The 24,327-nt window shown below is 38.3% G+C and overlaps 1 protein-coding gene across 3 annotated transcripts in view; it reads right to left on the minus strand.

Annotated features, from left to right (window-relative positions):
* Positions 1-24,327, minus strand: part of FGF14 (fibroblast growth factor 14) — a 636,375-nt gene that overhangs the window by 134,484 nt on the left and 477,564 nt on the right. The window contains exon 1 of one of the 3 annotated variants that reach the window (XM_061435332.1): positions 17,422-17,642. The exons of the other annotated variants lie outside the window; for them this stretch is intronic. The gene's annotated coding sequence lies outside the window, so the exon portion shown is untranslated. Of the gene's footprint in view, positions 1-17,421; positions 17,643-24,327 lie in introns of those variants that run through there. 3 annotated transcript variants of the gene reach the window in all.

Consider the following 24,327-nt stretch of genomic DNA (forward strand, 5'->3'; position numbering starts at 1 on the left):
CACTTCAGTTGTATCCGACTCTTTGCGACCCTATTGACTGTAGCCCACCAGGCTCCTCTATCCATGGGATTCTGCGGGCAAGAATACTAGATTGGGTTGCCATGCCCTCCTCCAGGGGATTTTTCCAACCCAGGGCTCAAACCTGCATATCTTACATTACCTGGCACTGGCAAGTGGGTTCTTTACCACTAGGAAGAATCAAAATCTATGACTATGATACCTTTGCATATAAGGTTAAGCTAAGGACCGTGTGAGATTATACTGAATTATCTGGGTGGGTCCAGTGTAACCACAAGCATCCTTAAAAAGAAAGTGGAGGTGGGATGTAGTGATGGAATAATTATAAGACAGATGCAACATTGCTGATTTTGAGGATGGAGAAACAGCCTCATGCCAAGGAATCCAGATGGCCTCTAGAGTTTGGGAAAGGCAGATAAGTGGATTCTCCTCTAGAGCTCCCAGAAAGGAATGCAGTCCTACTGACACCTTGATTTAGTGCAGTGAGACCCATGTTAGAGTTCTAAGCCTATAGAACTCTTAAGATAATAAATCTGTACTGTTTTAAACCACCAAACTTGTGGTCATTTGCTAGAGCAGCAATGTGAATCCCCAGTGGCTCAGTGGTAAAGAATCTGCTTTGTCAATGCAGGAGATTCGGGTTTGATCCCTGGGTCAGGAAGATCCCCTGGAGGAAGAAATGACAACCCACTCCAGTAATCTTGCCTGGGAAATCCCATGGACAGAGGAGCCTGGTGGGCTACAGTCCAAGTGGTCGCAAAAGAGTCAGACATGACTTAGTGACATAACAACAAAGAACAGCACTTGTACTAGGGTGTTAGCATTTCAACAGGAGGGACTGTACCTGTGACCCCCTGAGAGGCATCATATGGTCAGCCCTCTGCATCTGTGCAAGTATTTTCACTGAATAACACAGTTTTTTCCAACCCTTCCTGTCCTGTTCTTAAAGAACTATCCCCTTGTAGCGATGGGGTGAGATGTTTGACAAAGAATCTGAAGAGCAACAGGCTCCCTCTGCCTTTGGAATGGCCCTTTAGAGTTTTAAAGGGTTCTCATACACCTTCATTCAGTTGAGATCCACTAACTCCAGCTACAATCGGATTGGATCTATACTACAACAAAATAAAGTACAAATATGGAAGAGAGTATAGAAACATGAAGATGGTTGGCAGGAGTGGTAAAACAATAATCACACTGTGAGATCACTGTGTTCACACTCTGTTTTGTTTGCGGTCACTAAGTGAACACTCACCTCCCACATAAGGCCACTGTCCTGGTAGACAGTATCTTAGGGAGTATCTATCAGTGCTAGGAACCCAGCGATTCTCAGAGGACCTAATGAGACTCCTCCCTGCCTAGGGTACAAGGAAGCCCGCTGAGAGCTGATGTCCCGCTCCACGCCCCAGTGCTGCTCTGAAGTGTGAGTGAGGATGTCCGCTCTCCTCCACTATCTGTACCGAGGTGCTCTTTGTCACCCTTACCTTACCATATAACTGCTGGTGGGCTCTGTTATTAATTGAGCTGAGTGGGTATCAATTGGGAAATTGAGCTTCTCAAGTTTCCTAGAATGGTTTTGGATATGTAGTGAGTTTCTCTTTAAAAATAGAAGGAAGGAATATGAAGAGGCATTCTACTCAGTAACAATGTCAGTAATCAAGTCTGTCAAATATATTTGCACTTCTTTATTCTAATACCAGTCATCTTCTAAATTTGCACTGCAGCACAATTTGCATTATTAACAACCTAGTATGGAAAAAAGAAAAATACATTAATTCTACGTAAGACAACAAAGTCAAGTAGATGATAAAATATTTCCCCATTTAGGGGTCACATATGATGATGCTATGAAAGTGCTGCACTCAATATACCATCAAATTTGGAAAACTCAGCAATGGGCACCGGACTGGAAAAGGTCAGTTTTCATTCCAATCCCATAGAAAGGCAATGCCAAAGAATGCTCAAACTACCACACAATTGCACTCATCTCACATGCTAGCAAGGTAATGCTCAAAATTCTCCAAGCCAGGCTTCAACAGTATGTGAATCATGAACTTTGAGATGTTCAAGCTGGATTTAGAAAAGGCAGAGGAACCAGAGATCAAATTGCCAACATCCATTGGATCATCAAAAGAGCAAGAGAGTTTCAGAAAAATATCTATTTCTGCTTTACTGACGATGGCAAAGCCTTTGATTGTGTGGACCACAATAAACTCTGGAAAATTCTTAAAGAGTTGGGAATACTGGACCACCTGACCTGCCTCCTGAGATATTTGCATCCTTATGGCTCAGCTGGTAAAGAATCTGCCTGCAATGTGGGAGACCTGGGTTCGATCCCTGGGTTGGTAAGATCCCCTGGAGAAGGGAAAGGCTACCCATTCCAGTATTCTGGCCTGTAGCTCTCCTACCAAAAGCATTTCACTCTCACAGGAAGCAACAGTTAGAACTGGACATGGAACAACAGACTGGTTCCAAATAGGAAAAGGAGTACGTCAAGGCTGTATATTGTCACCCTGCTTCTTTAACTTATATGCAGAGGACATCATGAGAACGCTGGGCTGGATGAAGCACAAGCTGGAATCAAGATTGCTGGGAGAAATATCAATAACCTCAGATATGTAGATGACACCATCCTTATGGTAGAAAGTAAAGAAGAACTAAAGAGCCTATTGATGAAAGTGAAAGAGGAGAGTGAAAAAGTTGGCTTAAAACTCAACATTCAGAAAACTAAGATCATGGCATCTTGTCCCATCACTTCATGGCAAATAAATGGGGAAACAGTGGAAACAGTGACAGACTTTATTTTGGGGGGCTCCAAAATCACTGCAGATGGTGACTGCAGCCATGAAATTAAGACACTTGCTCCTTGGAAGAAAAGTTATGACCAACCTAGACAACATATTCAAAAGCAGAGACATTACTTTGCCAACAAAGGTCCATCTAGTCAAAGCTATGGTTTTTCCAGTAGTCATGTATGGATATGAGAGTTGGACTATAAAGAAAGCTGAGCACTGAAGAATTGATGCTTTTGAACTGTGGTGTTGGAGAAGACTCTTGAGAGTTCCTTGGACTGCAAGGAGATCCAACCAGTCCATCCTAAAGGAGATTAGTCCTGAATATTCATTGGAAGGACTGATACTGAAGCTGAAACTCTAATTCTTTGGCCACCTGATGCTAAGAACTGATTCATTTGAAAAGACCCTGATGCTGGGAAATACTGAAGGCAGGAAAAGAAGGAGATGACAAAGAATGAGATGGTTAGATGGCATCACTGACTCAATGGACATGATTTTGAGTAAATTTCGGGAGTTGATATTGGACAGGGAGGCCTGACATGCTGCAGTTCATGGAGTTGCAAAGAGTGGGACACGACTGAGTGACTGAACTGAACTGAGGGGTCACAGTTAATATTAACATCTCTCTCTGAGTTTCCTCAAATTAAGGTCTAAATATATTCCTTTTGTCATAATTTTAGTGTGGGCATGGGACTCAGAGATCTTACAAGCCATTAATCTCCTAATGACTACTTGAGAAAGATCTTTTTACTTTCTCCAAAGTACATATTTTTAAAGAAGCCATTAGATTTTCAACAATTTTTGAAGTCTGATAATTTAATATCCTTTCAAATGCTTTGAGTCCTTTACAAAGTGCAGGCATCAATTTCAGTGCAGAATTCTGTCAGGTGAGTCACTTTATGCATTTCTTCTCCATTGCTTCCTTTATTTCCTCCCCCACGTGTTCATTCAAAGTTGGCTTTACACAGTAAAAATGCTTCCTTTTTATCCTGGATGTGAATATCACATGTTCTTTCATGTTAGGCAAATTTGTGAAATCTTTGAAAGCCAGATGAAAAATAATTACTCTCATTAGAAGGGCCATGAGGTACAAACACAGCTGCCCAAGAGAGGAAGTTTGGCAAATTAAAATGTAGGAGGACAATTACATCAATTTGAAAAGAATCAACCATCTATACTTTGCACTAGGAATTATTACTAGAAAAGGCAACATCTGATATTATTCTGCCAACAAAAGTCCATATAGTCAAAGGTATGGGTGTTTCAGTAATCATGTATGCACGTGAGAGCTGAACCATAAAGAAAGCTGAGCGCTGAAGAATTGATGCTTTTGAACTGTGGTGTTGGAGAAGACTCTTGAGAGTCCCCTGGACTGCAAGGAGATCCAACCAGTCCATCCTCAAGGAAATTAACCCTGAATATTCATTGGAAGGAGTGATGCTGAAGCTCCAGTACTTTGGCCACCTGATGTGAAGAACTGACTCATTGGAAAAGACTCTGATGTTGGACAAGACTGGAGGCCAGAGGAGAAGGGGATAACAGAGGATGAACAAGATGGTTGGATGGCATCGCCAACTCCATGGACATGAGTTTGAGCAAGCTCTGCGGGATGGTGAAGGACAGCAAAGCCTGGCATGCTGTAGTCCATGGGGTCGCAAAGAGTTGGACACGACTGAGAGACTGAAAAACAGCAACAACATCTGATACTTGGCATTCAGAAGGCCTGAAAGTGAAAGGAAAGGTTTGTGGGAGCTATAAAAAGTGACTACATATTCAACAACACACATGCTCCAGTGCTTCTCAAACATTTTACTTAAGCACTTTTAAGAGCAGAGCAAAGTAAGTTGTCATATTTACTGCTGGGTCTGAGGAAAGAAGCCTCAAATAGTACCCAGTAAGCAGGAGTTTCTTTGGAATCGTGTATTTTACTGAAAAATTTGAAATATGTATTCCACTCTATAATCTGGCTTTGGTTGATATAAATATTTTTAAATGCTTCACTAAAATTATGCTACAGGCTCAGTTGCTCAGTTGTGTCTGACTCTTTGTGACCCTGTGGACTGTAGCCTGCCAGACGACTCTTCTGTCCATGAGATTCTCCAGGCAAGAACATTGGAGTGGGTTGGCATTTCCTCCTTCAGGGAATCTTCTCAACCCAGGGAGCAAATCTGTGTCTCCTGCATTAGCAGGCAGATTCTTTACCACTGAGCCACCAGGGAAGCCCCAGTTATTCTTAATCACTAACTACAACTGATGCTGCACAAAGATATACCTCTGGGCTCTCATACCCCCGTGTACCGTTCTGTCCCCCAAGAGTATCCACACCCCTTTGCAAAACATGGTGGTGAGCAGAAAACACTTTGCCTGCGATCGAGGCAGAACAACAGTCCCTGAGTGTTATGTCACCAAGTCGATCTCAGCTAAATATTTTGCCTTTTATTTTCAAATCAATCTTCCCCACAGCCTGGAGGACAACATGTAAAGCTCTGACACACACTCAGGTGCTGTGTCTTTTCTTTCTCTCCTTGACTACGTTCCAGAGCCTCCTTCTCCACTTTCACCCCCTGCGAGGATTTTACTTCTGCATAAATCGCTTTTTTTACTTCTGCATAAATCGCATTACTCTCCAGCCATCACACTGTTCTTCAAGAACTTTATGGGTCCTGTTCACAGACTTGGGGCTCTAGTAGTCAGATGTTCTCACAGTGTGACTCCAAGGTAGAAAAAAAGATGCCGGTTGAGAGGCAGTGAAAGATTCCAAGAGGAACAACTAATGCCTGGAAATAGGTGTATCTGAATGGAAAGGAAATCTACTTTGGAATGAAGGAAGAGGTGTGAAATGAAGTCAGATCCTTCCACGCAGCCTATGGAAAGTTATTTTTCTTCCTGTGTGTATATGTGTGCACATACACAGACGTGTGTATATGTGTGTATCTGAAATGGTGAAATGCTACGTCATACTCACAGCACACCAAGAAAACAAATCAAGAGAACCATTTCTTATCTGGCTCTGGCAGGGCCTAACCATGAGACCATCGTAGGAATCCCTACGTATTTGGGCTTTATATTTGTAGATTACCTTATCTACACAATGAGATGATTGAACTGGAAGGTTTTCTAAATTCCTTCTAGGAAAGACATGGGCTTCCCAGATGGCACAGTGGTAGAGAATCTGCCTGCCAATGCAAGAGACGTAGGTTTGACCCCTGAATTGGGAAGATCCCTTGGAGTAGGAAATGGCAGCTCACTTCAGTATTTTTGCCTGGGAAAATCCCATGGACAGAGGAGCCTGGCAGGTTACAGTCCATGGCAAAGAGTTGGAAACGACTGAGTGACTGAGCATGACAAAGGAAAGATGTAGGAAAATATACTACAGCACAAATAAAGATAAGAAATGCAAAACTTAGTAACCAATAACTTTACGTTTTCCTCCCAATCTAGATTTCCAAAAAGAATTTATGTTAATGTTCCTGGGAATTAAATTAGAGACAGAATGTGCTGGGAGATATGTTGTTATATATTAAAGGAGGAGCGACCTGATCAATAGATGTTCTGAACGGTTTTATCCAGGCCTAGGGCTGGCCCCCCATTGTATGCATATAGAGTTTGGGAGTTTACAAAGCACTTTCACATGTATTATCTCATTTGAGTCTTACTTATGAGATAAGCAAAATAGATATTATAATAACTTAATTCACAAATAAAAATACTGAATATTAGAACAACTGAATCAATGATTCAAAAATACACTGCCTTAATCTGACACAGCTCTGCAAAATCAAGGCAGTTCAGGGTGGGTCCAAGCTAGCATGAGCATTGTAGCACACCATAGGATTCAAGCCAGAATATTTGGACTTCTTGTCAAGTGGACTCCAGTCTTTAAAAGTTGTTTGTAAATAAGAATAAAACTGTTTCCCAGAGTTATAGCAACCTGGAGCATGGGCTATGCCATTTCATCTTTCTTGTAAACTTTAAGGACTCAGCCAAAATTAGAACACATGCAAATTTTTATATTACTCTTTGCAAGTCCACAAATTTATAACATTCTGGAAGCCAATTTGATAAACTACATCCTTGTCACTGTTAGCAACTGCCAGGGAATGGATTTGGAAAATGAAAAAACAACCCAATTTTTATAATAGAACAAAAGCCTTAAAATACTTAGAGCTGGCAATACACACAGTATAATAGCATGACAAGTAATATGCAAAAGATTTACATCCAGAAACAGTTATTGACAAAAATAATCATTGCTCCAGATTTTACTAGAAATTAGAACTGAAAATACATTTAGCCAGTAGGTAATGTTCCAAAAGAGGAAACAAACCAAAAAGATTGTCAAGAATTTGTCTTACAACGAAACCAATCAACTTATAAGAAAACTTGTAATTGAACTGTTGATCCTACCTATGTATCCCAACAACAGTCAACTTTCATCAAGATATTGATATTCTTTCTATATTCAGGAAATGCGGACCAGAAAGCAAAATTCATTTTTGTTGTTTAGCTGCTAAGTCATGTCCGACTCTTTGTGACCCCGTGGACTGTAGCCCACCAGGCTCCTCTGTCCATGGAATTTCCTAGGCAAGAACACTGGAGTGGGTTGCCATTTCCTTCTCCAGGGGATCTGTCCAATCTAGTGATGGAATCCGTATCTCCTGCATTGGCAGGTGGATTCTTTACTGTTGCTAAGCCCCCAGTGAGGCCAAGAAAGCAAAACAGTATTTCCTAACTGCCAGTTTCTCTGTGAGTTAGGATTAAAAAGAGGAAACCAATTTCACTGCTAGTTACAACTGAGTAAACAGCACAGGACCAAATTCATCATATACGAAAGCCAGATACTTCTAAAAGGAAAGAAAAGGGGAAGAAGGAAAGAAAAGAAGTTTGTCTGAAGGCCCTGGAGAGCATCCCAGGCAACCAGAACTGGAGGGGCCAACATCCCAGAAGGAAACATGGAGACGAGCACGGTATTGCCCTTCATTTGTTCTCTAAGAATTGTTCTGCTGTTCAGAAGCAGAGGAAGGAAAAAGACCGAAAATCAGAGCAGAGCTTTTGGTAGTCCACAAGACTAAAGAGACAGAAATTGAAGCTCAGGGCTTGCTAAGGAGTAGCGGCCTTGGTAAACATCCAGGCTTTCAGCTGGAACCCCTAAAAAGTTCTCTTTTGCCAAAACACTATCTACAAACAGACAAGCTAACACATACACACACATACAGTTGAAAACCAACTTTGAATGCAATTCTCACTAGAATAATTAGGGGTTTCCTGCCCTTACTCTGTGCATGCACGTATGCTCAGTCACTCAGTTCTGTCCAACTCTTCACGACCCCATGGATTGTAGCCCATCAGGCTCTTCTGTCCATGGGATTCTCCAGGCAAGAATACTGGAGTGGGTTGCCGTTTCCTTCTCCAGGGGACCTTCCTGACCCACAGATCAAACCTGAGTCTCTTGCATCTCCTGCATTGGCAGTCCTTACTCTAATTACCTGCAAAAATAAAAAAATATATATATCCTCTCCAAGGGAGATAAAATCATAGGCCGTCTGTAAGGTTCTCTACCTAAAATGTTCAAAGCTCAGTAAAAACTGCCAAACTATCAAAGAAAATATGACAAAGTACAAGAGAGGAACAGAAGATAAACACACACTGTTAGGTGTTCCAGATATTAGAGTTAACAGACACAGACTTTAAAATAACTAATTGATATGTTTAAGAAAAGAGAAGAAATGATCATCTAACCAGAGAACTGAAATAATCAATGAAATCTCTAAAACTGAAAAATATATAGTAATGGAAAGAAAAATATCAATAGATTTTTGTTTAGCAGAAAGAGAAGAGATGATTAAATAACTGGAAAAGAACTCTTGAAAATTTGCAAACTAAAGTAGAGAGCATAAAAATGTGCAAAATCTGGAAACAGGAGTAAGAATGTGTAAGACATAATGAAAAGCAATAACATAGAGGTAACTGAAGTCCTAGAAAGATGAAAGTGAGAGAATGGTTATATTTGAATAAAATGTTTACAAATTCTGAAGCTGACCTAAAACCTTATACCCCAGGTTCAAAATGTGCTGCAAACCTCATGCAAGAGAAATACAAATAAAACTATACCTAGGCATGATAAACTTGCTGAAATAAAAGAGAAGGGGAAAAAGGCAAGAAAAAAATCTTTTTGAAAAGCTTGAGAAAAATGAATGCATATTCTTTTCTAATGAGTGACAATTAGGTGACACTTGAATTTTCTAGAGGAAATAATGGAAACTGGAAGACAATCAGATCAGATCAGATCAGTTGCTCAGTCGTGTCTGACTCTTTGCGACTCCATAAATCGCAGCACGCCAGGCCTCCCTGTCCATCACAAACTCCCGGAGTTCACTCAGACTCAAGTCCATCAAGTCAGTGATGCCATCCAGTCATCTCATCCTCTGTCGTCCCCTTCTCCTCCTGCCCCCAATCCCTCCCAGCATCAGAGTCTTTTCCAATGAGTCAACTCTTCGCATGAGGTGGTCAAAGTACTGGAGTTTCAGCTTTAGCATCATTCCTTCCAAAGAAATCCCAGGGCTGATCTCCTTCAGAATGGACTGGTTGGATCTCCTTGCAGTTCAAGGGACTCTCAAGAGTCTTCTCCAACACCACAGTTCAAAAGCATCAATTCTTCGGCGCTCAGCCTTCTTCACAGTCCAACTCTCACATCCATACATGACCACTGGAAAAACCATAGCCTTGACTAGACGGACCTTTGTTGGCAAAGTAATGTCTCTGCTTTTGAATATGCTATCTAGGCTGGTCATAACTTTCCTTCCAAGGAGTAAGCGTCTTTTAATTTCATGGCTGCAGTCACCATCTGTAGTGATTTTGGAGCCCAGAAAAATAAAGTCTGACACTGTTTCCACATAGAATGCCATTATTAAAGTGATGATAGAAAATAACTTCCAGGGACTTCCTTGGGGGTCCAGTGGTTAAGACTGTGCCTTCTGATGCAGGGTGTGCAGGTTTGATCCCTGGTCAGAGAGCTAAGATCCTACATGCCTCGCAGCCAAAACCAAAACATAAAACAAAACAGAAGCAATACTGTAACAAATTCAATAAAGAATTTTAAAAGGGTCCACATCAAAATAATAAACATAAATAAATAAAACAAAAAATCCACCAAGAAAACAAACAAAATAACTTCAAATCTAGAATTCTATGATCAGTAAAAACACTGTCTAAAATAAAAGGCAAAATAAATTTGCACACAAAGAAAATGGAGAGCATTCATAACCAATAGACTACACTAAAATAGTACTACTACTAAAAAGTTGTTTAGGCAAAAGGAAAAAAAAATTCCCAGATGGAAACACAAAAATGTAGGAAGCAATAAAGAGCAAGGAAAAACACAATTATCTAAACAAATATTGAGTGCACCAAATAATAAAAACAATTTCTTGTAAGTTTTATGCATATATATAAATCAAAGCATGACAATAGAAAAGAAAAAAACTAGAGATTATGTGGTAAAGTATAATAAAGTTCTAATATTGTATTAAAAGTGGAAAGGATTCAAATTTATATATTAAAATCTCTTAACTCAACATTAAATGTGATATTATCCAGGACAATCACTAAAATATTTGTAATGGATGTATAAACCTCAGGCTAATAATGGGGAGAAATGGAATAGAAAATATTCTTAACACATTAAAAGAACACAAGGAAATAATAATAAAAGGAATATTGAATAGGTTGGACAAAGAGAAAACAAATGTTAATATGGTGCAATTAAGTTCAACTATATCAGTAATTTCATTAAATGCAAATAGACCAAATATATTCCCATTAAAAGTCAGAGATTGACAGTGTATTTAAAACAAAAACTAAAGTAAAACAAAATAAAGCTACATTTTAAATGTCATGGTTAAGTATAAGGATATATAAAAATTAAAAATATGAAGAATAATCACCATGGAAATACTAAAGCAAAGAAAGCTGGCATAGTTATCCTAATAGCCAACAAAATATACATTAAAGCAAGAAAAAAATAAGATATTATGATAAAAGTGTATATCTACCAGTAAGATATAATAATTTTGTATTAACCTATAAAGAACAAAGGCAAAATCTGATGGAGCTAAAGGAATACAGAAAAATCTACAGTCATATATGGGAGATTTTTAACATAGCTGTCTCTGTAATGGACAAAAGTAAAGAAAAAAATCAATTCTTAACAGAAAAAGTTTGAACTATATAATTAACCAACTTGATATAATTGATACAGATAAAATGTTCTACTTGCCAACCGAAAAATAGAAATATTTTGCTTTCAATCTGCATCTTTCATTTGTTTTCTGATTACAGTGGATTTGACCTAGAAATTTAGCAAATAATTATAAAAAAACTGGATAATCCCTAAATGTTTGAAAATCAAACAAGCACCTCTAAATAACCATAGGTAAAAGAAGAAATTACAATGGGAATTAGAAAATGTTTTACTGAAAGGAAAATGAATATATAACACAGCATAACTTGTGTAACATACCCAAAGGTAAATGCTCACAAGCCCACGTTTTCAGATAAACTTATAACTTAAATGTGTTTAAATTCCCTAATGACTTACATTAATGAACTTCTACTTTATACTCTCAAGAAGTTAAAACAGCAAATTTAATCTTTAGAAAACAGAAGGATTTAAGGTTAAGAACAGAAGCTTTTGAAACAAAAAATATACGATAAAAAAATCAACTAATCCCAAAGTGTCTTCTTTTTTTTTCCCAAAGTGTCTTCTTTTAAAAAGACCAATAAAATATAGTACATATAAATAAAATGGGTATTTTGTATGTGCAAGTCATATGTATTTGAGAAAAAGGAGAAAAGGCACAAACTATCCTTATCACAACAAAGGGAGACATTGCTACAGATGCTATAAATGACTCCCAGTGATTATAACAATAGATCTCCAAATATAACATGAAGGAAAATGAGGCAGACTCAAAAAGCACATGCTGTTTGTGTTTTTATGTTTTGAAACAGGGAAAGCTATTATATTGTGTTAGAAGTCAACACAGCACCTATGTTTAGGGTTTACTAATAGGAAAGGCATGTGTGTGGAATTTCAAGGGCATTGCTTTATTCTCGATCCAAGTGATCTTTATACAAGAGTATTCATCTTGTGAAAATTCATTAAGTTGTATGCTATTTGTGCACTTTTCAATGTGTATATTATACTTTAATAAAATACTGATTCTAAAGTTGAGATATGCTTTAAATGTAAAAACTGCCATAAAACTTATAAAATAGAATTAGATGACATACATTTCAATCTAAAGTTCATTTAATAAGCCTTTGGAAGTGTTTAACGCCAGGAGTTTTTAATGTCTTTTACTCTACTGTTATATGAGAAATACTGAGGGGATTTCTTAATCAGTAGAAAAACAAATGCCTTTTTGTAAAAGCAAAAGCTTAAGATGGACAAAAGCACAAGGCACACCATTTCCCAAAAGTTGGGGAAGAGCGTTTATTCGGTTGGGTTGTCACCTGATTTTACTGTCTTGCAAAATTTATGAAGCAATGAAAGAAAATCTTTCTGAAAAAAAAAATGGAGTTGGAATTGCCCATAATTAAATAGAAGCATGGAAGAGAAATAAAAGATGGGAGAAGATGAAGTAAAGCCATAATTCTTAGCATCATCCCCTGTTCACATCCCAGTGGGTAAATTCCAACCCTGGTTAGGAAGAATGTTCTGAAACTTGCAAGTATTCCCTAATTGGAAAGAATGTCCTGTGTACATTGTTCTTAATCATTATCAAGAAACTTTGGGGGGAAAGATAGCTATATGATAAAAGAGCAGACCTTACAGTAGAAATCCAAAACTATAGGGTTTTAATCCTACTGCTCCTATAGTATAGACTATATAACCCAGGAAAAATGACTAATATCCATACATTTCCATTTTTTAACTTAAAATTAGACATAATGTGGTCTACAAGTTTCTATGATTTTAATGTAGATAATGGTAAAGTTTGGTAAGTTAAGATACTGGTTGCTTTATACTTACTTGCAACAATTGGGGTATCTCAGATTTATTATTTCAGCAACACCCTTAAATTACTCAAGGCAACAAATGCTTAAAGACGACCAGACACAAAGAGCCACTTTGCCAGGAGAATACATGTAAGTGCATACAAGCCTCAGCCTTAAGGACTCTGCTTGATGATTGTACCTTCTACATTCAGAGGGTTTTCTCTCTCTATTATCTTTTCTGTCCTTTTTCATTCTGTCCTCACTTTTAGCTTTCTGATGGTAAATGTTTACATTTAAGACTTTCTTTATCATATACAGGCATATTTTGAATTAATAGAACTTACATATTTCTCGAACATAAACCCAGAAGACAAGTATTACAAGACAAGTAGTTCCTTAGCTGCAACTTGAAATCCAGTAGCAGGATATGCATGAACAGGATGTCGCATCCAGTATTGATACAGTAGCTATTAAACCAGTGTGTTTAATCAAGCCACTCGTGGATAAAGCACTCTTTAAATGGAATCACCTTGGATACAAGCTCTAATAACCAGCTCCCTGAAGCACAAAGGAATCCTCTTGACTTATAATTACTTTCTTCACTAGGAAAATTACTATTTACTGAGATTTTTACCAAAGACTGTTTATCCTGTTCCAAACTCTGTCATGGTTTTTGAGAATCTTGAAGTTTCCCTGGCTGATTGCTAATCAGAAATACATGAGTCTACGCTACTTTCAAAACCAGCACTTTTGATACAAATCCATTAGCTTTAGTCCTATGTTTGACTAATTCAGCTTCTTAAAATTGAGAATTTCACTGACTTAGTGTTTCTCCCTCTCTTCCACAGAAAGAGGTGTTGCAGTCAATTCCAACTGGCTACAATCCAATGGTCTTGTTTTTTTCTATTCCAACCAATGCTGCCATGTAGATTACTTTTTCCAATTTTCTGTTTGTCTTTCCTCACTCTCTCACAGTTGCTATTTAGGGGCCAGGTATGCTGCTCTTGACAAATGTGTGCAATTTTATATAATGGACTTAAAACTGAAGATTGAAATTCCCTGCTGCTGCTGCTAAGTCGCTTCAGTCGTGTCCGACTCTGTGCGACCCCATAGACGGCAGCCCACCAGGCTCCCCCGTCCCTGGGGTTCTCCAGGCAAGAACACTGGAGTGGGTTGCCATGAAATTCCCTATGGGTTCCATAACAATCCATTTAAGTTGCAGAACATGGTTGTGAGATGGGTGTGAGTGAATGTGTGTGTGTGTGTGTGTGTGTGTGTGTGTGTGAGAATTCATTTCAGTTACATGTATCACTTACAGGCTTGTCACTGCTTCGAAATTTCTTCATTGCAACTTTATTCCTTTCAAATGGATTTTGTCTTAGTACCTACTGGGTCTTATTAAAGCTTTGAATAAAAAGAAAATTCTATGCAAATATCAATCCCAGAAAAATATAATGAGGTTGGTTATGGAAAAACAAAAAAGATGTTTGAAAAATTGAGTTCTAGAAGTACTGGGAGGCATTAAACTAACTTTTAGTCGAGACTTAAGCAGGTTTCTCTTTTATTTTGTCTCCATATTCACATGTGTAAGCACATCGAATTTAAGTGTATATATATATATTTGGAATTGAACACACTTAGTACTTTGTTTTTATACCTCATGTGATATCTGTATCACATAGCAAGCTTCACATTAATCTTTTAATTTACACATAAACACACTCATACATGTGACATATTTTCTCTGTCTTTCACAATTGGACACAAAGAGAAAGGGAAGGAGGAGCTGATAAAAGTGCCCTTAGCTACAACTTGTCTCAAACTTGAAGCTAAAAGATACTCTTCCAAAGACAAATACGGGGAAGAGTCAGGGGAGGGATAGCTTGGGAGTTTGGGATGGACATGCACACACTGCTATATTTAAAATAGATAACCAACAAGGACTTACTGTATAGCACAGGGGACTCTGCTCAATGTTCTGGAATAACCCAAACAGGACAAGAATGTGGAAAATAACAGATACATGTATATGTAAAAAAAAGCTTTTAATAAAAAAAAAAAGGTATCCACAGACTCTGAAGTTCATAGCAGCAGTATTTACAATAGCCAGGCTATGGAAGCAACATAAATATCCATCAACAGAGGAATGGATAAAGAAGTTGTGGTACGTATATGCAATGGAACATTACTCAGCCATAGAAAAGGACCAAATAATGCTATTTGCAGCTACATGGATGGACTAAGAGATTGTCATACTGAGTAAAGTAAGTCAGACACAGAAAGTCAAATATCAAATGATACAATCTACATGTAGACTCAAAAAAAAGCAGGGTACAAATGAACAGAAATAAATTCATGTGTGTAGAAAGAAATTATGGTTACTAGGTGATAAGAGGGATAAGTTGAGAGATGGGGACTGACATATGCACACTACCATATATAAAATAGGTAACTAATAAGAACCTGCTGTATAGCACAGAGATCACCAATTCAATGGACATGAACATGGGTGAACTCCAGGAGACGGTGAGAGACAGGGAAGCCTGTGTCTCAGGGTCCATGGGGTTGCAAAGAGTCAGACACAACTTTTTGGCTGAACAACAACAGCACAGAGAAGTCTACTCAATAGTCAGTAATGGCCTTTATGGGAAAAGTGAAAGTGAAAGTCACTTAGTCATGTCCCACTCTTTGTGACCCCGTAGACTGTAGCCCACCAGGCTCCTTTGTCCACAGAATTCTCCAGGCAAGAATACTAGAGTGGATTGCCATTTCCTTCTCCACTATATGGGGAAAGAATCTAAAAAAAGAGTATAGACTGATTCCCTTTGCTGTACACCAGAAAGAAACACCACATTGCAAATCAACTATACTCCAATAAAAGGTATTCTCCCAAGTCAACTTGCCGGGCCTGCTCCTTGCATAGAGGTCTCTGTATATCGACAGAGTTTGCTCAGCCAGAAGAGGTATAGTGAAGCCCCAAGGCCCAGGGTCTGAATCCACACGCTCTCCATCACCAACCACACCATGGAGGGCAGTGTGATGTGTGGAGCTCGGGGCTGTGTATGGCTGGTGGCTGGATGCTTATGGGGCAAAAGAAAAACCCATGCAGATATGAGAAGTTTAAGTGAAAAAAAGTGAAAGTGTTGGTTGCTCACCCATGTCCAACTCTTTCTGACCCCATGGACTATAGCCCACCAGGCTCCTCTGTTCAGGGGATTCTCCAGGCAAGAATACTGAAGTAGGTTGCTATTCCCTTCTCCAGGGGACCCAGGGATCAAACCTAGGTCTCCCACACTGCAGGCAGATTCTTTACCATCTGAGCCATCAATGTTTACCTCTAGACTAAGTTGTTAGTGTAAAGATGTTGCCAAAAAGCACTTACTATTGTCCTCAAAGTCTGTTTCATTTCACCCTACAACCATGAACAATCCAGAAAGTAAAATGGTTACATTCATGGGAGAAAAATTGCATCAGCCCAGCAGCAGTAGCAGGGGAAGAGGAAATGTTTGCTTATTAACCACATATTCTTGACACTTCAACAACTTTTATTACTTTTATAACTTTCCAAACTGCAAAGTTCTGGGGATGAAGTATATAAAAGTCTGACATATGTAAAATACTCCAAACCTTCCAGGAAAACGTTTATATCACCACACTAGCTAGGAGGTGTGTGTGTTAGGTTAGTCGTCTCCAACTCTTTGAGACTTCACGAACTCTAGCTTGCCAGGCTCCTCTGTCTATGGGATTTTCCAGGAAAGCATTCTGAAGTGGGTAGCCATTCCCCTCTCCAGGGGCTCTTCCTGACCCAGGGATTGAACCCAGGTCTCCTGCACTGCAGGCAGGTTCTTTACCATCTGAACTGCCAGGGAATGGCTGCCTCTAAAAGGGAAGTCTAAAGGATTATGGAATGAACCCATCCAGGCTCTGCCTTTCTGTTCAGCTTGGTGCCCAGTGTCCCAAGCATTGGACAGAAACGTGGAGATATATATATATATATATATATATTTATATACACACACACACTACTATATATAAAATAGGTAACTAATAAGAACCTGCTGTATAGCACAGAGATCACCAATTCAATGGACATGAACATGGGTGAACTCCAGGAGACGGTGAGAGACAGGGAAGCCTGTGTGCTATAGTCCATGGGGTTGCAAAGACCCCATGTGTCAGGGCTTGGGACACACTTCTGAGGGAGGGGGTTACCCTGTTGCAACACTGTTGGTTGCAGTGTGGCTGGAACCCCCAGGAGAGAACATGGGGAACAAGTAAGAGTGGAGCGAACCTTGTGCTCGACGTTCTAGCTCAGCCTGAGGATGGATCTAGTAAGATACTGGAATATAGTGAAGATTCTACAATTATTTGAGGTCCACTGAGTTCATTTTAAAAATGTACACCCTGTATCAGTCAGATCAGCATGCAAATATTTGGGTTGTCCAAAAAGCTTATTCGGGATTTTTTTTCCCCCATAAGATGTTAATCCTTCTGCCAAGTAGAAGTCCCCGGAAAAAATTACCTCACTTTCTCTCATCAATGAAGATAAAAATAATGCTCCTTATATCCTGAGGTTGGGAGAAATAAGAGATGGGATGTACAACACTCTTACCTCCAGCAGGTTCAGTAAAAAGGTTTGATTAGTTTCCTTATGTTTTCCTTTAATATGTCCAGTAGGAAGCCAAGACAGATCCTTCTACCTTGCATAGATCTGTTCAGTCTCTCCATCCCTCCATTCAAGTCTGAGCCCATCCCCAGAGAGAAGGGAGACAGCAGATGTGTTCAGTGCTCTCTATGGCAAGGTTGGCCTCGGCATGAAATTTTCTTCATGCAAACGGCAGTGATCTGATTTACTGGAATAAGGATGAGGTAATCAGTGAACAATTGAAGGTACAGAAACGATTAAGCTGCTGGTGGCATTTACTTATGCAGAAAGATTAACAGAGTTAAACAATTGTAAGCTGGCCAAATGGTAAGGAGGATAAAAAGCCATGAACAAATATTTAAAGGGCATAATGTAGCCCAGGCTAGGCAGGAATTATTTACAGAAATCTAAAGAGCTACCATGAAGCATGTGCTGGAATAAAAAGACATTAAGCAATGAGATTCTACTTTCAAGATCCTTTCAAAAGGGAGAAAATTGTTGGATTCTGAAGAAAACATCTGTCCATCAAACAGTCAAGAGTTTCCTGAGAAAAGATACTATATTCACGTAGCCACTGAACCCAGTGGTTACATAGCCCTTGGAGAAACTAACCAGAAGATATAAGAGAACTCTATAAATTTATTCCTGAATTCTTAATAGATAAAACTTTTACCATTTCCCCTATCTTAGAAGTCCTTTGTCATACTAACAGGATATTTAAAAAATTCAAAAATACAAATGTAAAAAAAGTTACCTTAAGTTTTGCCCATAAAAGATAGTTGGTTTAATAGCAAGAGAGGAATGTATGATCAACAGGAGATTAAATTCTAAGATAAACTATATTGTAGTATATTTACATGCTGATGAGAATCGTACAGTAGGATATAGAAATTACATGATGCAGAAGAGAGAGGAAAATATTGGATTTTTGTCCCTAAGTAGGGGAAATGTTCTGTTCCTCGATTTGTAGAGGTCTTGACCTTAAATAGGAACACTGAGAGTTCATTCCCAAGTTCAGCAGGAAAAGGGGGAAAGTGGGTAGATCAGCAGATAGATCTGTAAAAGCAGCTGTGGAGTATATGAAAATTTATTTTCAATTATTTCTATTTTCTCAGAAAAATAGAAATAAGAACACAGTTGATGGAGAGGATACGAGAGGAGGTCTAAGATGTTTGAAGAGAAAGAAGATAAGAAATATAATCTATTGAAGTGTAAATAGATTTTTTAAAATGTACCAAGAGCTCACTTGATATTACTGACTATGAACTTAAAGCAGAACCAATGCATGCATATGCGTGTTTCTCTTCAGCCAAAATCAGACGTGTAGGCGCAGGCACAAAGTAGGTGGGCAGTTGGGTTAACCACGTAGTTTTGCCATGTAACAAGCAAGATAACAAGAAAAGAAGAGTCAGATAATATGTCAATAAAAGTATCTAAATAACATAACTAGACTTGCGAAGGCTGTGGTGGTGATGGTGGTTTAGTTGCTAAGTTGTGTCTGTTTCTTGCGACCTCATAGATCTTAGCCTGCCAGGCTCCTCTGTCCATGGGATTCTCCAGGCAAGAATGCTGGAGTGGGTTTCCATTTCCTTCTCCAGGGAGACTTGCAAGGCAGTACCAGATTTAAATATTCACATGTGTGCAATCGTTATAAAGCCCATAATACAATTTACAAACAATTTTTAGCCTTGACTCCATTACATTTTTCTGGTATTGGTATTAGGAAGAAGATCTAAGAACTCATTAGAAAAGGACAATGAACCAGTGTTACTAACAGTCTGAAATTTTCATGATTAATTTGTGACTCTATAACCTTGGTGGTTTGCTTCAGTTTATCATGGAATATAACTTAACAGACACAAGAAATATTAAAAAATATATTATCTGAGACAATGAAAAGTTAATGAAAGACCTCACATTAAAGTCATTACATGCTAGTGAAAGCCCTCCTAATTAATCCTTTTCAGAATTTCAGGTCAATGTGGCAATTCATTAAGAAGATAACATCAACTTATGTCACTTCCAAAGACTTGCTGGAAAAACCAAAGCTGCATTCCTATATCAAAAATGGCTTGGTAAAATATGGCTTTTTTTTTTTTTTGTCTCTTTCCCCAAATCCCACAAATAAATCTCTGCTTCCAGGCAAACTTTCCTGCACCCTCAGTTTTAAAAAGTTAATAACACATTAGTACATGCATTTAGGGCTTCCCTCCTGGCTGAGCTGGTCAAGAATCTGCCTGCAAATGTGGGAGACCTGGGTTCGATCCCTGGGTTGGAAAGATCTCATGGAGAAGGGAAAAGCTACCCACTCCAGTATTCTGGCCTGGAGAATTCCATGGACTGTATAGTCCATGGGGTCGCAAAGAGTTGGACACGACTGAGTGACATTCACTTCCCTTCACTTCACATGCGTCCACTCAACAGATACATATGATACACATCTACTACGTGCCTTGAAATAATGTCTGCCATTAATGCTAACGCCATAGAGAACTGAAAGAGTGGAAAGTGGTGAGAAGGATGGAGTATTGAAGGACAAATTTGCTTTTGAATTTTGGTTGTGTCACTTGCTACCTGTAAGTCTTTTGGCAAAACACAAATTCTTTGAGCCTTGGTTTCCGTTGAGATGGTGATGAATCTCAACTAATTGAAGTAATGAAATCAAATATGTGACAACTGATATTCAGATCAGATCAGATCAGTCACTCAGTCATGTCCGACTCTTTGCGACCCCATGAATCGCAGCACGCCAGGCCTCCCTGTCCATCACCAACTCCCAGAGTTCACTCAGACTCATGTCCATCGAGTCAGTGATGCCATCCAGCCATCTCATCCTCTGTCGTCCCCTTCTCCTCCTGCCCCCAATCCCTCCCAGCATCAGAGTCTTTTACAACTGATATTGGGCACTGGTTAATAGAGGGGACCGTGGAGCCACCCTGGAACCTAGGTTTTAATCCAAGCTCCATATCTTAATGTTATGTGAACCCGGACAACTTACTCATCCTTTTCTTTGGTTTCAGATACCTTATTTGTAAAATGGGTGGTTGGGTAATATTTTAGTGTGTCATCAAATAATGGATAACATAGCGTGCCTACTACATCTGCTTGTTGCGAGGATAGGGGGTACTCAGGGGCAGTGCCTGACATTGTGAGTGTCATATAGGTGGTTGGTGACGCGTTAATAAGTTTCCAGTCAATTACAGCCATTGCCATGTGCTCACTGATCTCAACGGCCACTCTATGCCACTGCTACTCATAAATTCTGAGAAATACAGGATTTTTCATTCATTCATTAAATGCTGTGGAGTGTTAGCTATATGTCAGGCACCGGTGGGACACTGCCTTTTGAGTGGTTGCTGCCCGTCATCATAGCATACAGATCCCTATTAAACCTGATGTCAAAGAAGTATAAAAACATAGGGTGAAACCCATATTCCATAAAAAAATATTTTACACAATATAGCTTTATGAAAAGAATCTTTTTTCCTGAACAACAAAGTGGTAACATAAAATGATTTTTATAAAAGGTGTCTAGATGCCTACTACCATGCCTTACAGCTAGCCTTTCAGCCCTAGGAAACAGGGAATGGTACCATATTCATTTAAATAAAATTATTAAATCATAGCAATTTCTTAAGTTGAACGTTGGAATCATTGTAGATAAAACGACTAAATTAGTTTTCTAAGTCATGTCAACATAGTGTGGTTGACTTTCAATTGCATCAAACCCCCTAAAATGGTCTCTTATATTTTTGAATCTACCATTATTATGTTTTTAGCCTTTGAGTGCTAAAATGACTATATTTACAATATCATATACAATCTGTACTATCTAAATATCATAGTTCTTTTTGACTAAAATTCCTGACCATTTGGAGAGAAATTAATATAAACTATATCTAGAAAGAAACCTAGATTTCAGAACAAAGTGATAAATCAGATTGAAATATAATTCATTTACAACTCCCTTTCAATGTCTGCCATGATTTAAAAGTAAGGAAATAAAATTTAGAAGATATCCTTTCTACATTGAAGAGAGGGGAGGTTCATGTCTATTTTAAAATGACTTTCTTATAGGAACATTGTATAGACTAAAATCGCTAACAGAAAAAAACAGAATTTAGGAGCTAAATGTAGAACAGCTGCACTAATGATTCTACTAATCTGAAATATAAAGTGAAATCTGTAGCTGATAATGGTAACCTAGTCAGGGGAGTGGGGGAGAATTGGTGCTTCTGAAATCCTGTATTTGAAGATATGTCAAAAGATTTCTTTATCAGTTAATAGTACTATTTTCTCAATATATGTAAACTCAACTCAAGCAATGAATCTAACCTAACCCAAAGGAAACCATCTTACTTACTTAACCTAACTTGCATCTTACCTGGCCTACTCTGCTATCTTATACTTTATATATTACAACACTAATTTTTTGCACCACAGTGGTATTAATCTTTTTTCAGAAGCTTTCAGCAAATGTAGAATGTCTGAAATCATAACAAGTCACAGAAAATATACATAAGGAAGTAAGGTCAATTAAAAAAAATAATCTTTCAAATTGTTTTATGTACCAACTCACTAATATCCCCATAATATCTCTCACATAGAAACCCTGCATTTGACAGAATAGCCCTCATTAAAGATAGAAAATGTATAATTTTTGTCTAGCCTTAATAAAACTAAGAAGTAATAAAACTCTGCTTATCAAAGTTAGCAACAGGTATTATCAAAAGATAGATAGGAAGACTCCCACAGACATCATTCTAGAAAAGTAAAAAAATATATACTTTCAAAAGTAAAACAGGATGATCTTTTGGGAGAAAAATACTCCTTCCTTATTTTGACCTAAAGAGCCCAAATAAGTAGGCTGTCTTTTTCTTTTCAATGGTGATGGCTCAGAAGCAGTAAGACGCGATGGTGGACTTCTGCTGAAACAACTCTTTTCTGTTGATTTTTTTCTGAAAGGGTGTGTTTGGCTTTCCTTACACAGTACCGTGTAAGAAGAAAGACCACTTCTCTTTTGTTAGGATAGCTGATGGGTTTCATTATCACAGTGTCGCAAAGAAATGTATATATAGGTGTGTATATATATGACAGAATACGTTGAAAACAAATTTTCAGTAGCTCATTTTTCATTCCTTGTTTCTTATGACATCCTGTAATTTATGTTAGGTAAAATCTGTTAGTGAGAAACCCACATAATTACTGATTAAACATATAAATACATTACACATGATATCATTGCTCCTATGAAAACAGCCAAAAAATGAAATATAGAAGATTTCAAAACACAATTGCATTAGCTATACCAAAGATTTTGAAAAGTTATTATCCTACAAAAATGAAAGTTCTTCTTTGGTTTAAAAACTGATAACAAAAATGTAACACTTTTAGAATATAATGTTCATATATATCATCACAGGTAGGTTCTATTTCAGTTTTCCTTTTTTTTTGTTTTTGAGATTCCAAATAATAAAACTAGATGCAAATTGTTGGTTTCCTTGTGCCTTCTTTTTTTAGCTGTCAACAGATATTCTAAGTATCTATTTTCATAAACTAATTAAGCCTTAAAGTGAGGTTGGTTATTTTCTTGCATTCTTGAGAATAACTTGCAAATATGTAATCACACTCCAATCCCTTAAAAAAAAGATAGAATATATGTGTACTCTTAGGGAAAGTAAAAAAAAAAAAAAAGATATAAAATTTTGAAAAGTATATTTACTTCCAAAATAGTCTAGTTAGAGTACCGTGGTCCAAAAACACTTTTTCAGCTTTGGACATATTGACATTCCCTATTTCAATTCAATTTGAGGGCAGTGACAAGTACCCAGGGCATGGCAGACACACTGCCAAGATTTGAAAGTCCAGGAATACAAAAAACAGAGACACTGCTCCCTACTACAAGCTACTGAATATGTGTGCCGGATTAATTATTATTGGGCATAAACAACAATCATGAGGTATAAAATGAGTTCTTTTTACTTCTCAGCAATGAGGGAAGACTTCTTAGAGAAGTTGGCATTTTTTCCAAGCTTTAAGAAATGGGCATCATTTCAACAGGTGAAGGGAGAGATTCTGTGCCGAGTGAAGCACAAACTAAAGTGCAGAGATTTGAAACCATGTGGTTGAACCATGAATGATGTTTGGAGTCCAAAGAGTTAAGGGTGGAGGGAGATGAGCCTGGAAGATAAGATAGAGCGTGGTGCCCACCATGACCACTAAGCCATCTAGCAAATTTCCATCCTTTACAGGAGCAACTCAACTGGTGAAAAAACCATCTTCTATGGGGTCAGGAGGTGATCAGAGTTGGGGGGTAAGGCTTGACCCAAAAGGGGTAAAATAATAATGTGTCATACTTTTTATATTAAATAAATTACTACTTAAAGGAGGATTAAAAAGAAGAAAAAAATCTACATCTAAGATATGTATATTACTTTTCCCCAAAAGACAAAATATCAAGCTGTTCTTTATTTGTTGGCAAACATGTCAAATGTATTTGCATTTCTGCGTCAAAAAGCAAACTGCAGACGAAATAGATGTAATGTGAAATGGCAGTATACCTGAAGTTTCTACACCTTCTCTCCTTCTCCCAACAGGCTAAGATTATCCCCACTTCAGGGGCTTCACACACATTGTTCTTTAGACCTCTGCACCCTTTCTCAGATGGTAGCCTTCAACCTGTAGCTCTCAGTGTCTCCCACCCTGTCTCCTGGCTCTGACTAGGGCCCCCTTCCCCCTACCCTTGCCCCGTGGTTCTCTGCTTCAGCCCTCTTTGTGCATTTCAGGACCTCGAGTTTTGTAATTTCTTATTAACTTGTTCCTTGCTACCTTGCAGTGACTTTTTCTCTCACGTCTATAAGCTCTATGATACAA

Source organism: Bos javanicus, chromosome 12, assembly GCF_032452875.1.
Source record: "Bos javanicus breed banteng chromosome 12, ARS-OSU_banteng_1.0, whole genome shotgun sequence".
NCBI classification, from domain to species: Eukaryota; Metazoa; Chordata; class Mammalia; order Artiodactyla; family Bovidae; genus Bos; species Bos javanicus.